This window comes from Lampris incognitus, chromosome 10, assembly GCF_029633865.1.
Source record: "Lampris incognitus isolate fLamInc1 chromosome 10, fLamInc1.hap2, whole genome shotgun sequence".
Classification (NCBI taxonomy): domain Eukaryota; kingdom Metazoa; phylum Chordata; class Actinopteri; order Lampriformes; family Lampridae; genus Lampris; species Lampris incognitus.
The window spans coordinates 24,130,886-24,143,909 of NC_079220.1; the positions used below are offsets into that span (position 1 = coordinate 24,130,886).

The 13,024-nt window shown below is 43.4% G+C and overlaps 1 pseudogene; it reads right to left on the reverse strand.

Moving 5' to 3' along the window:
• Positions 1-6,053: 6,053 nt before the first annotated feature.
• The window catches only part of LOC130119774 (ubiquitin recognition factor in ER-associated degradation protein 1-like), a 32,067-nt pseudogene continuing 25,096 nt past the window's right edge, over positions 6,054-13,024 (reverse strand).

A 13,024-nucleotide genomic window follows, 5' to 3' on the forward strand; every position in this document is an offset into this window, starting at 1 on the left:
TTTCTGAAAAATATGATGCACAGGATGCCAAGCAGTGTCCAGACGCCATCCGAACAGTCAGGACCCAAGCCACGCGACCAGCATTGTCATGTAATATATATATACATACACACACACACACACACACACACATATATATACACTACCGTTCAAAAGTTTGGGATCACCCAAACAATTTTGTGTTTTCCATGAAAAGTCACACTTATTCACCACCATATGTTGTGAAATGAATAGAAAATAGAGTCAAGACATTGACAAGGTTAGAAATAATGATTTGTATTTGAAATAAGATTTTTTTTACATCAAACTTTGCTTTCGTCAAAGAATCCTCCATTTGCAGCAATTACAGCATTGCAGACCTTTGGCATTCTAGCTGTTAATTTGTTGAGGTAATCTGGAGAAATTGCACCCCACGCTTCCAGAAGCAGCTCCCACAAGTTGGATTGGTTGGATGGGCACTTCTTTGAGCAGATTGAGTTTCTGGAGCATCACATTTGTGGGGTCAATTAAACGCTCAAAATGGCCAGAAAAAGAGAACTTTCATCTGAAACTCGACAGTCTATTCTTGTTCTTAGAAATGAAGGCTATTCCATGCGAGAAATTGCTAAGAAATTGAAGATTTCCTACACCGGTGTGTACTACTCCCTTCAGAGGACAGCACAAACAGGCTCTAACCAGAGTAGAAAAAGAAGTGGGAGGCCGCGTTGCACAACTGAGCAAGAAGATAAGTACATTAGAGTCTCTAGTTTGAGACACAGACGCCTCACAGGTCCCCAACTGGCATCTTCATTAAATAGTACCTGTTAGAGCCTGTTTGTGCTGTCCTCTGAAGGGAGTAGTACACACCGGTGTAGGAAATCTTCAATTTCTTAGCAATTTCTCGCATGGAATAGCCTTCATTTCTAAGAACAAGAATAGACTGTCGAGTTTCAGATGAAAGTTCTCTTTTTCTGGCCATTTTGAGCGTTTAATTGACCCCACAAATGTGATGCTCCAGAAACTCAATCTGCTCAAAGAAGTGCCCATCCAACCAATCCAACTTGTGGGAGCTGCTTCTGGAAGCGTGGGGTGCAATTTCTCCAGATTACCTCAACAAATTAACAGCTAGAATGCCAAAGGTCTGCAATGCTGTAATTGCTGCAAATGGAGGATTCTTTGACGAAAGCAAAGTTTGATGTAAAAAAAATCTTATTTCAAATACAAATCATTATTTCTAACCTTGTCAATGTCTTGACTCTATTTTCTATTCATTTCACAACATATGGTGGTGAATAAGTGTGACTTTTCATGGAAAACACAAAATTGTTTGGGTGATCCCAAACTTTTGAACGGTAGTGTATATATGGATTTATAAAAAGAAAATGTGCTAAGGGTAATGGCAGGAAGTGTCCAAGTTGTGACCACCATCACCACGGAGACCTGGGAGGACTCTAATGACACCATTCACACACAGAAAAAGAGAAACAAGAAGACATCGTTCAGAGAGAGAGAAAAGACACGTGAGAGAACAGTTTGCAATGGTCATTAGTCACAATCATTAAGTCATCAATTAGTCATAATCTGTACTCCATAATCTCATTGGCAGAACAGTAGTTGGTAAATTCATTGAGACGGAAAACTGACCCGACATGCAGTACAGGTTGTGAAGCACTCAACTTAAAGGCAACTAATTGTAAACTAAGGCAAATAAATGAGTTTTAAGTTTGGAATTAACGGACTCAACAGACTCTGGTTGTCTGATGGCAGCAGGCAGGTTATTCCACAAGAACAGACCCTGATAGGAGAAGGCCCTGCCACCAGCTGACTTTTTAACTTTGGGTACACACAGGAGCCCTGTATGTTGAGAGTGAAGAGCTCGAGATGGAATGTACGGTTTAAGGAGATCAGACAGGTAAGACGGGGCAAGCCCATTTAGGATTTTACAGGTCAGCAGAAGCACCTTGTATTCTGATCTAACATGGATAGGAAGCCAATGAAGGGAGGCTAGAATTGGTGTAATATGGTCAAATTTCCTAGATTTAGTTAGGATTCTAGCAGCAGCATTCTGAACCATCTGAAGACTTTTAGTACTAGAATGTGGCAGACCTGAGAACAGAACATTACAGTAATCAAGTCTGGATGAAACAAATGCATGTATTAGAGTCTCTGCATCAGCCATGAAGAGAAAAGACCAAATTTTAGCTATGTCATGTAAGTGAAAAAAGGCAGTCTTGGTGATTTCTTTAATGTGCTTATCAAAGGAAAGGCTGGGATCAAGCATAACACCAACATTTTTGGCTGCCACACTTTGTGAAACCACATAATTGTCAATTGTTATTGTTACTTTATCAAATTGGTGCCTGTGTCTAGCAGGGCCAATAACCAGCATCTTCGTTTTATCCGAATTTAAAAGCAGAACGTTAAGTGACATCCAGTTTTTCACAATAGCCAAGCATGTCTCTAAGTTGGTCATTTGAGTATATGATCATCAGCCCTTATAGGCACATACAGCTGAGTATCATCAGCATAGCAATGGAAATGTATTCCATAACTGCGTATAATTTGGCCAAGAGGTCTACAGTTATTAAGAGACCCTGGATGGAGGTGCAGCTTTTTTATGTAGAGGTTTAACCACAGATGTCTTAAAACTGCTGGGAACAGTGCCAGTAGCAAGTGATAAATTAACAATGTCTAGCATTGTAGGTCCCAGAAAAGGCCAGAGGTCTTTAAAATTTTTTGCTGGTAAGGGGTCAAGTAGGCAAGCAGTTGGAAGAGAGATAGTCTCAAAAGCTTTAATAACTGGGACTGTCAGTGACTCGTTGTATCGAGTCACTGACAGTCCCAGGATCTGCAGGAGTAGCTGGAGTTGTAGAACTAATTTTGTAGTAAAAGGTTCATATCTAAAATTCATCAACCCATTGCATTTCATTGAAATCCTGCTTAAATCTTACTAAAACTGACAAGAAGAAATAAAAATAGTGACTTTCAATTCAAATCAATTCTCCAAGTCGCTTGTCCCAATTGGGGTCGCGGGATGCTGGAGCCTATCCCAGCAGTAATTTGGCGGCAGGCAGGTAGACACCCTGGACAGGCCGCTAGTCACATTAAAATAAGCGCTAGCATTTATCAAATTGTTCCTACCCAAAAAAGAAAATTGACTAGTAGAGAACAGGTTATTGTCTACAGCTTCTTTAAAAACAGTATTTTTTAGTCATAAAATTACATTAATGACTAGTAACTGGGGAAAACAAAAAACAAAACAATAAATAGCATCTAATACTAGAGCATAATAGTGACTAGAACATTTTAGGGATTTAAAGATTGAAACGGCCTGCTGTCACTACTACTGAGAGAGGATTGTCTTATGTTATAAACTATAAAAATCTCAATCTTTATCTGAATTACAACTTTTGACACCAGTGTTAAAAAGTGATTTACAGCAAAATAAAAAGCAAAATGAGCAAAAGTAACAAGGATTCAATGAATGAGGAAAGATTACTGATGCATGTGAGGTGAAATCTGAACATTTGTTAGGAGGCAGGTAGAATTAGAAGTGTCTCGTCTTAGAAACAGAGAACAATGTATTAATTGTACTGTATGCACTGTATGTATTGTATTACTTCTACTGGATCGGCATTTGCCATGGTGGAGAAGCTTGCGTATACCAATGATCCCAAGAGCTACACCTTCTGGAGCTTGGCTCCTGGTAGGGTCACCCAAGGCGGATAGGTCAAGGGGGAGGTTCCAGATGAAGCGCGATCCAATAAAGACCTCAACAGTGGAACTGGTGGAAGATGTCTCCAGGTCACAACGGCACTGAAGGTGAATGAAGGCTGCAACAGAGGGTGGTCCCCAATCTTCTTGGTTCGTCATGCCATTGGACTCTGGCAACCCCCTGCTGTGGTATTGTAGTAGATTTCAATAACGACAGCAGGTAATGTTAAGAAAAGGTTTACTGAGATCGATAAGCATTCAGCGTTACATGTGTAGCCATCATCTTCTATTCTCTCCTTACTGTATTAACATAGAACACACATTTCATTATCCAGCAGTGCGTCCTAGCGGTGTTACAAGATAAACCATTACAGGACACATCTCCTCTCTCTGTAAAATAATATTCTTGCTTGCGTCGACCATAAATGAACAAAGTGGTAAACATGACTCACCGTTGGATGAAAATTCTAAAAGTAGTAACAAAACCCTCATAATCAAATGCTCAGAAGGTATAATCTGTAGTCAACTGATTAAGTATATAACCATCAAATTCATGAACATGGATTGTGTATTAGTACAACTAATTAAAAAAAGAGAAAAGAATGCCAATCAATGCTGTACAAATGAAATTACATCATCCCCCAAAGAGCATAGCTCTGAATTTAACCTATTGCAGGGCAGTATTGGTCAGTACACAGCATAGTCCTGATACCATTTAGGTTTGTATCTGGTGCATGGATGATTCGGGGAAGTGTATGTAGTGGTGTGTGAGAGTGACAGTGTATGGTTTGTCTTTCCCAGCTCAGTCACATGTGGAAAATGGGCCAGGTGTGTTGCGTTCCACTTTTTTCCGTCACCAAGTAAGAAGGTGTTGGGGCTCATTCTCTTTTCCACTGCTAAAGGGGCAGAGAATCTGGGGTGAGCTTTAGGAGTTGACCAGGGAATCCTTATCCTAACTCTCTCCCCCTCACGAAAGACAGGAGCACGTGCACCACGTTTTGAGTCAGCATAGTGCTTCATCTTCTCTTGTTTCTTCTGTACTTTGTCACATACATTGTCAGGAGGAGGTATCGCAACAGGAAGCAGAGGCAAGATGTCTAATCTGGTACGTGTTTTCCAGCTGTAGAGCATTTCATGGGGTGAGGTGGAGGTGGTGGCATGTGGTGTTGTGCAGTAAACTTGAAGCCAGGTCAGCACAGCCTCTTTCCATGGCTGCAACTGCAGAATTGCCGTTTGTATGCAGCTTCTCAGGGAACAATGGAATCTTTTAATGGCTTCATTGGCTGCAGGATAGTAGATTGATGTCTGGATATTATGTATGCCCGTGTCTCCAAGAACTCAGCGAAGACAGCTGAAGTGAACTGAGGCCCATTGTCAGTGACAATGCATTTTGGGTTGCCATGGCGGCTGAAGACAAGTTAAAAACCTTATAACATCTACAGCTGTAGCACTGTGGGAGAAGGCAAGCTCAGGCCACTTGAAATAGTAATCTGTTAGCGTAATAGCATACCGACAGGCAGGGGTGGCTGTTTCAAATGGCCCAACAATATCAAGGCCCAGTTCCTTCCAAGGACCATCAGCGAGTTCAACAGGCTGCAGGGGAGCAGGGTGGGTGAAGGCCATTTTATCATTGGACTGGCAGGGAACACATGACGATATACAGGCCTGAACTTGTAAGTCCATCCGTGGCCACCAATAGAGGTCACGCAGACATTGTTTTGTACAGACAACCCCTTGGGGACTCTCATGGGCCAGGACAATCAGAGTGTGACATAAGCAGATAGGCACTAAGAGCCCTGTGCCTCTGAAAATTTATTTGTCTTTAACTGAGAGTTCTTCTCTCACCTTATAGTATCTGTTCACCTTATGAATCTGTTCATGAAGAGCTGTCATTTCAGGGCACGCAGAGCAGGCAGCTTCAAAGTCAGCAACTGGAAGGGAATGCAGTGTGGAGGAGATTAGCGGCAGTAGTTCAGGTTCCACATCAACAGAGGGGTCAGTAGGCAGAGACAGAGGGAGATGGGAAAGGCAGTCAGCCGAGTGGTTTTGGGAGCCTGGGCGATACACAACATCATAATCAAAGCAAAGCAGATGCACTAACCAGCGGGCCAAGTGAATCCCAGCTCTACCCATACCTTTTGTAGTAAGCAAGTTTGTGAGCACCTGATGGTCAGTGCACAGGTTAAAATGACAGCCCCATAAGTATGTCCGCCACTTTTCTGTAGCACATACACGTCAGCACCTTTTTTTCAACTATAGAGTACTCATGCTCTGTTGCAGTGAGCATGCAGGAAGCGAAGGCCAATGGTTTCTCTGTGCCCTCCGGCTGTATCTGGGCAAACACAGCACCCAGTCTGTAGTTACTCGCATCTGTAGAGATCACTGAATGGAGAGTAGGGTTGGTCATAAAGAGCAAAGGCCAGACTGGCCACCAGGGACTGCTTGAGTTCATCAAAACTGTTTTGAGCAGCATCAGTCCATGTAAATGTGTCTTTGTCTTTGGCACACTCATGCATGGGGCCACAGCTGTAGCAAAGTTGGGGAGAAATTTGGAGTACCAGGACACAAGGCCCAAAAAAGACCTTAAGGCATGTGCAGCAGATGGGGGCGCGACTTTCAGGATGGCATCAAAGTGTTCTTGGTTAGGCAGGATGCCCTCAGCAGTGATGACATGACCAAGGAAGTGCAGTGAAGTCGTTCTGAAGTGACACTTGTCATTCAACACCAAGCAAGCCTCTTTCAGTGTTTCAGCAGTACAGTACTCAGACTAGGGTCGTGCTCATCGGCAGTGGCACCACAGACAATGAGATCATCTAGTTCTGAACACCAGGATCACTCTGCAGGATGGTTGCCATCATTTTTTGGAAGGCAGAGGGTGCAGACACCACGCCATAGGGGACCCTACAATATCTGAAGAGCCCCTCATGTGTAATGAAGGTTGTTATGTCTCTACTCTCGTCATGTAAGGGCACCTGGTAATATGCATTTGCCAGATTAATGGTGGAGAACAGCTTAGCACCTCACAGGTTGGCTAGCAGCTCATCGACATGAGGCAATGGGTAGCTATCTATGACCATAGCCTTCTTCGGCTCCTGAAGGTCAGTGCACATTTGTATTCCACCGTTTTTCTTCCCTGTGACCACTATGAAGGAAACCCAGGCGAAGGCATCAACTCTCTCTATGATGCCAGCCTTGAGCAGGCGATTCAGTTCAGCAGAGACAGCAGCCCTGATTGCAAAAAAGGCAAGCGCCATTTGACTGCAGGATCAAGTTTCACCTTGTGTACAAAGTTCTTAACACATCCTATCTCAGAGGGAGCAGTAGCCAGGGGTGTTGTGATGCCTGTGGACATCACAGAAGTAGGCGTGTGTGTGTGTGTGTGTGTGTGTGTGTGCGTGTGTTTTCTACAGACCCACAGTGTTTCAGTTTGCTGAAACATAGTGGGAAGCTAACTGGATAGATGGAATAAAGTAAGCTAAGCACACGATACTCATAATAACTAGATGAACGGTTGAAACAGAAAGTTGAGCAAGCCAGAAGACCCCCTCCTGTCTCTTCTTTCACAAACACACGGGTTCTGCCAGGTTTAGTATCACTGTGTGATTTTGGCCATCTTGCATGTTTCTCATGTTTGACATTCTTGTGTAATAGGTGGGGTTGCTGTGAAGCATCTAGTGTGTTGCTGTAGTGTTGTGTGTCCGTCACGTCACACCATCAACCTTCACCGCTGGCTAGCAGAAATGCGAACAGGGGCGCTGAACACGTAAGTCTCTCCCTGCCAGTACATAGCCTCTCCAAACGCAAGCCCTATGTAGCGCCTCCTGGTGGCGACACACGGTAACTGGGTACACCTTGACCCTGGCTGAACTGCAAGGGACTCGGAGGAGGTCTGGCCCCTAGATGTGTGGTACGCAGGCCCACCGGTGTGTAGATATTCCCTGATGCCCACGAACCAGCCCCCAGCTATGGGTTAAATTGTGCCACTGCCTAGTGGATACCTCAGAAGAGGAATAGGCTACGGGAGGAAACCCCTACAGAAAATCAACATCCACAGTGCTATTGTGTTTTGTTTTTCTTGCCCTTTTGTATGTGTTTAAGTGAGAGAGTACTGCTGGCGTTGTGTGTGGCTGCCGCTTCTCCCTGTCATAGCCCCCCTTCCCATCCACCCCTGTGCGTCTGTGTTGTGTTTATCTGTTGTCATGTTTCACCCCGTTTATTGTAAGGTGACTATGAGTGTTAGAAAATCGCTAAATACGTTTAATTTATTATTATTATTAGGGGGCACTGGGGTTGAAGTGAAAACGGTATCTCCTCTGATAGAAAGATGTAAGGGAGTGAAGAAGTCCACACCCAGTAACGCAGTCCTTTTTTCCACTACAAAGAAAGTGGCTGCAGCAGAGATGTTCCCCACACATGCCTGGGCTTTTAGGCATCCCACCACAGGAATGCAATCCCGTGTGTAAATCACAAGCCTGGTGGAAGGTGCAGACAACGGGCTAGTACTGAAGTACTGAGTGTAAATGTGGTGTGGCAGTATGGATACAGCAGAGCCTGTGTCCATAACCAGCTGTTTTTCTTTTGCAGAGGTGGTGGGAGTAGAGATACTGACATTACAAAGCAGTCTTTTTAGGGCATAGACAGAGTTCTCTAAGTACAGCACAGTCACGTCAGTTAACCGTAATTCATGCACATTACTGGAAAGAGCTTAACGGCATACACGACAAAAAGGCCTCTTTTATTGCAAATTTACGTTGGGCTTTGGCTGCAGGGCACTGAGTGGCGTTAGCTAAATGCTTGTCAGAGCCACATGCGCAGCACGATCTGCGTGGAGAAGGGGTAGCAGCAGTACGGGGCTTAACCGCACGGTGCTGTTTATTTCTCGTTTTGTGTGGCTTGAACCGTACAGCCTGCACTGGAGCACAGCCATCAGCGGTCTTTTTAAAAAAAAAATGTTTAGCCTGATCAACAGCAGCTTCCATCTGTGTTGCTATTGTTGTAGCTTTCTCTAAAGTCAGGTCTGGCGCCAGTAACAGCCTCTCCCCAATGTTATCACGTAACAAGTGTTCCGGCAGTTGATCACGGATCATCTCATCAGCTTTATCACCATAGTCACATTTTGCAGCAAGAGCACGCAAGGCAGCTACACGCTGTGTTATGGTCTCATGTGGCGCTTTCAATCGCTTCCTGAACGCATGCCGCTCCACAGCGACGTTAACTGTGGGGGTGAAGTGCTTTAGTAACGCGGCGACAGCAGTCTCATAAGTTGTACCTGTATCTGGCAGTGCGTAAGAGATCCGTTGTCCCTCGGCTCCCAGGCAATGAAGTAACGTAGCTTTCCTGCGGGCTTCGGCCAAGCAGTCCCCGTTGCTTGTTCCACCACTAAACAGTTGTTGAACATGCGCAACCACGTGTCGAAAGGCATCGCCGGCTGTCCCGGGCAGGGCAGAAACCCTGCAGGTGCAGGAACATTCACAGACATTTTGTCGGCCAGTCAGCGATAAAACGCTGGGGATCCTCGTCGCCGATTTGTGGTATCGTAGTAGATTTCAATAACGTCAGCAGGTAATGTTAAGAAAAGGTTTACTGAGATCAATAAGCACTCAACGTTAAATGCGTAGCCGCCATCTTATATTCTCTTCTTCTTACTGTATTAATGTAGAACACACATTTCATTATCCAGCAGTGCCTCCTAGTGGCGTTACAAGATCAACCATTACAGGACACAACACTTGCCAAGGACCGTGTGGCGGCACATCAGCCACTCCACGTAAAAAAGCTGTCACGCGCAGGCGTCCTCCCATTATGCGGCTCCACGATCGGCCTCTACAGCCACCTGAGGACCCAGACGGACCCAGAGGTAGGACGGTCCTACTCAACCTTTTGTAAGATAAATACATTTATCTAGTACGTTCAACTTTCGCATACGTGAAGCCAATTATATAGCAAAGTAAATCATGGGGAGGCAGCAGGTGCATGTGCTTTTCTGCAACGTCAGTGTAACTGAAAGAAACGCTGTCTGTGTTTGCAACGCTTAACTCTGCTTCGTGGGAAGGCCGCGGTCTCTGACACATTAAAGGATGCAGTAAACTCACTGTCATCGCATCCAGGGGACGCACCCCCCCCCCGATAATACGAAATTGTAAACAACAAATGTGTGTTGAAATCAGAAGTAAACGAAAAAAAAACGCCACCGGACACCATTTTGTAACCAACTGCGCGCGCATCTAACTTGCGTAGACGCGAGAGAGCCCGTGTTCATTTATCGCGACGTTACACTTTAGCAGCAACAAGCTCGCCGCACAGATTAAATTTCAACAATCTTTTTCTTATATACCTTTACTATACTAACAAAAGCTGGCTATAACAATAACAAATCACCAAATAATACAATTCAGATTGAGTTATTACATTTTTTTTAGTATTTCACGGAACAAAAAATAAGGGAGAAAACATTTAAAAAATGAACAAAAATGATAATAATGATAATAACAGAATAAAACGACAAAGGTCTCACCAGAAGTTAATATATGTATATTTTTGTAAATATTCAATGCTTGTTTGGTTTTTATACATTTCAGTGCTTTCTTGAAATTTACCAACTCATTCATGAAGACTGAGAATAGTGGCCTGACATGAATAAATCTAGATCTATGGATAAATTGTTTAGCCATAATAATCAGGCTATTGTACAACATTTCCATTTATCCTCCATTATAACTCCAAATTTCATATCCTTATATTCTAACTGGGGCAAATGAAAGTCCTTTTCAGATATCCAATTTTGAAATAATCCCCAAAAGGCTCTAGTGTAATTACAAGCAAAGAAACAAATAACAGAATCACAAAACATACAATTGTTTTTGTCGATGTTATATCGTTGTCTCAGAAACTCATTACAAGGATACGTATCATTTATCATTTTAACATTAGTTTCTTTTGCTTTTGGTGAAATAGGGAGAGTGGGGTATCTGGTTCATTTTGACAATCAAAGCTACAAACTTGGTAAATAAACTCACGTGGTCACTGCCACTCGTGTCGATGGTGACCGTTGACCTGGGCCTTTATGCAGTGCACTATAATTCATTTTGGTGCGACAGACACCATTTTGTTTTATTTGAATGTGTTTTTTTTCCACATGTGATATACTCAACTCTTACTTTGTTTATTGGAATTGTGTGGTATGTCACGATGATGTGACATTGTTTTGTAAATGTTTTCAGATGGGAGATTTTGTTTCTTTAATTTTCAGATACATTTTCAACACATAATTGAATATAACCATAATTATAACTATATATAACATAAAAAATGAGTTTAACACTACAATTTGTCGAAAAGAAAAACATTTTTATTAGGCCCCACTCAGTTTCCCAGGGATCCACTCAAATGACCACCTGTGGGTCCCGGGGACTCACTACAATGAAAACATATTTACATCACTGGAAGACATATTAGACAAAATCTATGGAAAGGGTAAGGCATGTAACGAGAGTGAAGAGGAGTGAAAAAAACCCTTCGTCCAAAGCTATAGTTCTTGTATGTATTCTGGTGCCCGCCTTCAACATTCTTATTCTACTTTGGCAACTATCTCTAATTCCAACCCTCCCCCATTCACCAATAATGCCATCTGATTATCAAAGGGACAATTCGTCATTAAAATGTGGCGATAATGGTAATTTTTATGCTACCATATGCCTATCGAACAAAAACAGAAAGGCCTGGGCGTCCGGGTGGCGTGGTGGTCTATTCCATTGCCTACCAGCATGGGGACAGCGGTTCGAATTCCCCTGTTGTCGGTCGGGGCGCATGTTTGGGGGGAATAACGTGATCCTCCCTCACGCTACGTCCTCTTGGCGAGACTCACTGTCAGGTGAATAGAAGTGGCTGGCGACTCCACATGTATCGGAGGAGGCATGTGGTAGTCTGCAGCCCTCCCCGGATCGGCAGAGGGGGTGGAGCAGCGACCGGGACGGCTCGGAAGAGTAGGGTAATTGGCCAAGTACAATTGGGGAGAAAAAAAAAAGGGAGGGGGGGAATTGCAATAAAAAAAAAGAAAAAAATAGAAGGGCCTGTCGAGTTTCGAAGAAACAAAAAGTGCAATAAAATCACACACTGGCCCTCGGCAAAACAACTGCAGCAGACATATTGTAATCTCACTGTTATTCGACAAGCAAGGAGGATGTGAACATTAACACAGTGGCCAAGCTCATAAATCATATCATCCTGCTATTTTTATGCAGTTCACCATATCCTACCTTTGTTTTACTGGTAGGGTTTTGTGCAACACATTATCATATTAGGTCATACACCTTCCAGAGCATGTGTAAGCCGGTGGAAACAAACCACATCACCAGTACCTCATGTGCATTGTTAGCACATAAGTGTCGGTACATAATTTCCATCTCATTATCTTCTGTCTTTGACATTTGATTTGTGGCTTTCAGATATAATCTAACTATCTTCCCATAGATCAGCAAGGTTTTTCTCGATTGTGCAATTCTTAAATTGGGTGATGGTCCCCAGGAAGAAAATTAAGACGTTCCCCTATTGTGTTTCACATTCAAGCTAACAAGGTGGTTTAAATGAAAAATATCAAACCAGATAGCAAACGAAGCCCAAAATGAAAGCTTAGCATCAGGCCTCAAAACCAATACCATACAGGAAAACACAACACAGTGGTAAAAAAAAACAGCAATGAGGATTGTACTGCTGACCACACTTGGTTTAAACTCCCCTAAGCCATTGTGAGGTACATTTGTGCTTATATAGATAGATACCGCTGAAGACGGATCTGAGTTACTAATACCTGTGAAATAATCATTAAATAATCATGATATAAATTACTACTACTATTACTACTATTTTCAGCTTCTCCCGTTAGGGGTCGCCACAGCGAATCATCTGTTTCCATCGCTTGTTGTCCTCTGCATCTTCCTCTGTCACACCAGCCACCTACATGTTCTCTCTCACCACATCCATAAACCTCCTTTTTGGCCTTCCTCTTCTCCTCTTCCCTGGCAGCTCCATATTCAGCATCCTCTCTCAATATACCCAGCATCTCTCCTTCGCACCTGCCAAAACCATTTCAATCTTGCCTCTCGTTCTTTGTCTGCAAAACGTCCAACCTGAGCTGCCCCTCTAATACAATCGTTCCTAATGCTGTCGGTCTTCATCACTCCCAGTGAAAATCTTAGCATCTTCAGCTCTGCCACCTCCAGCTCTGCCTCCTGTCTTTTCATCAGTGCCACTGTCTCCAAATCATATGACATAGTTGTTCTCACTACCATCTTGTGAACCTTCCCTTTAACTCTTGCTGGTACCCTTCCGTCGC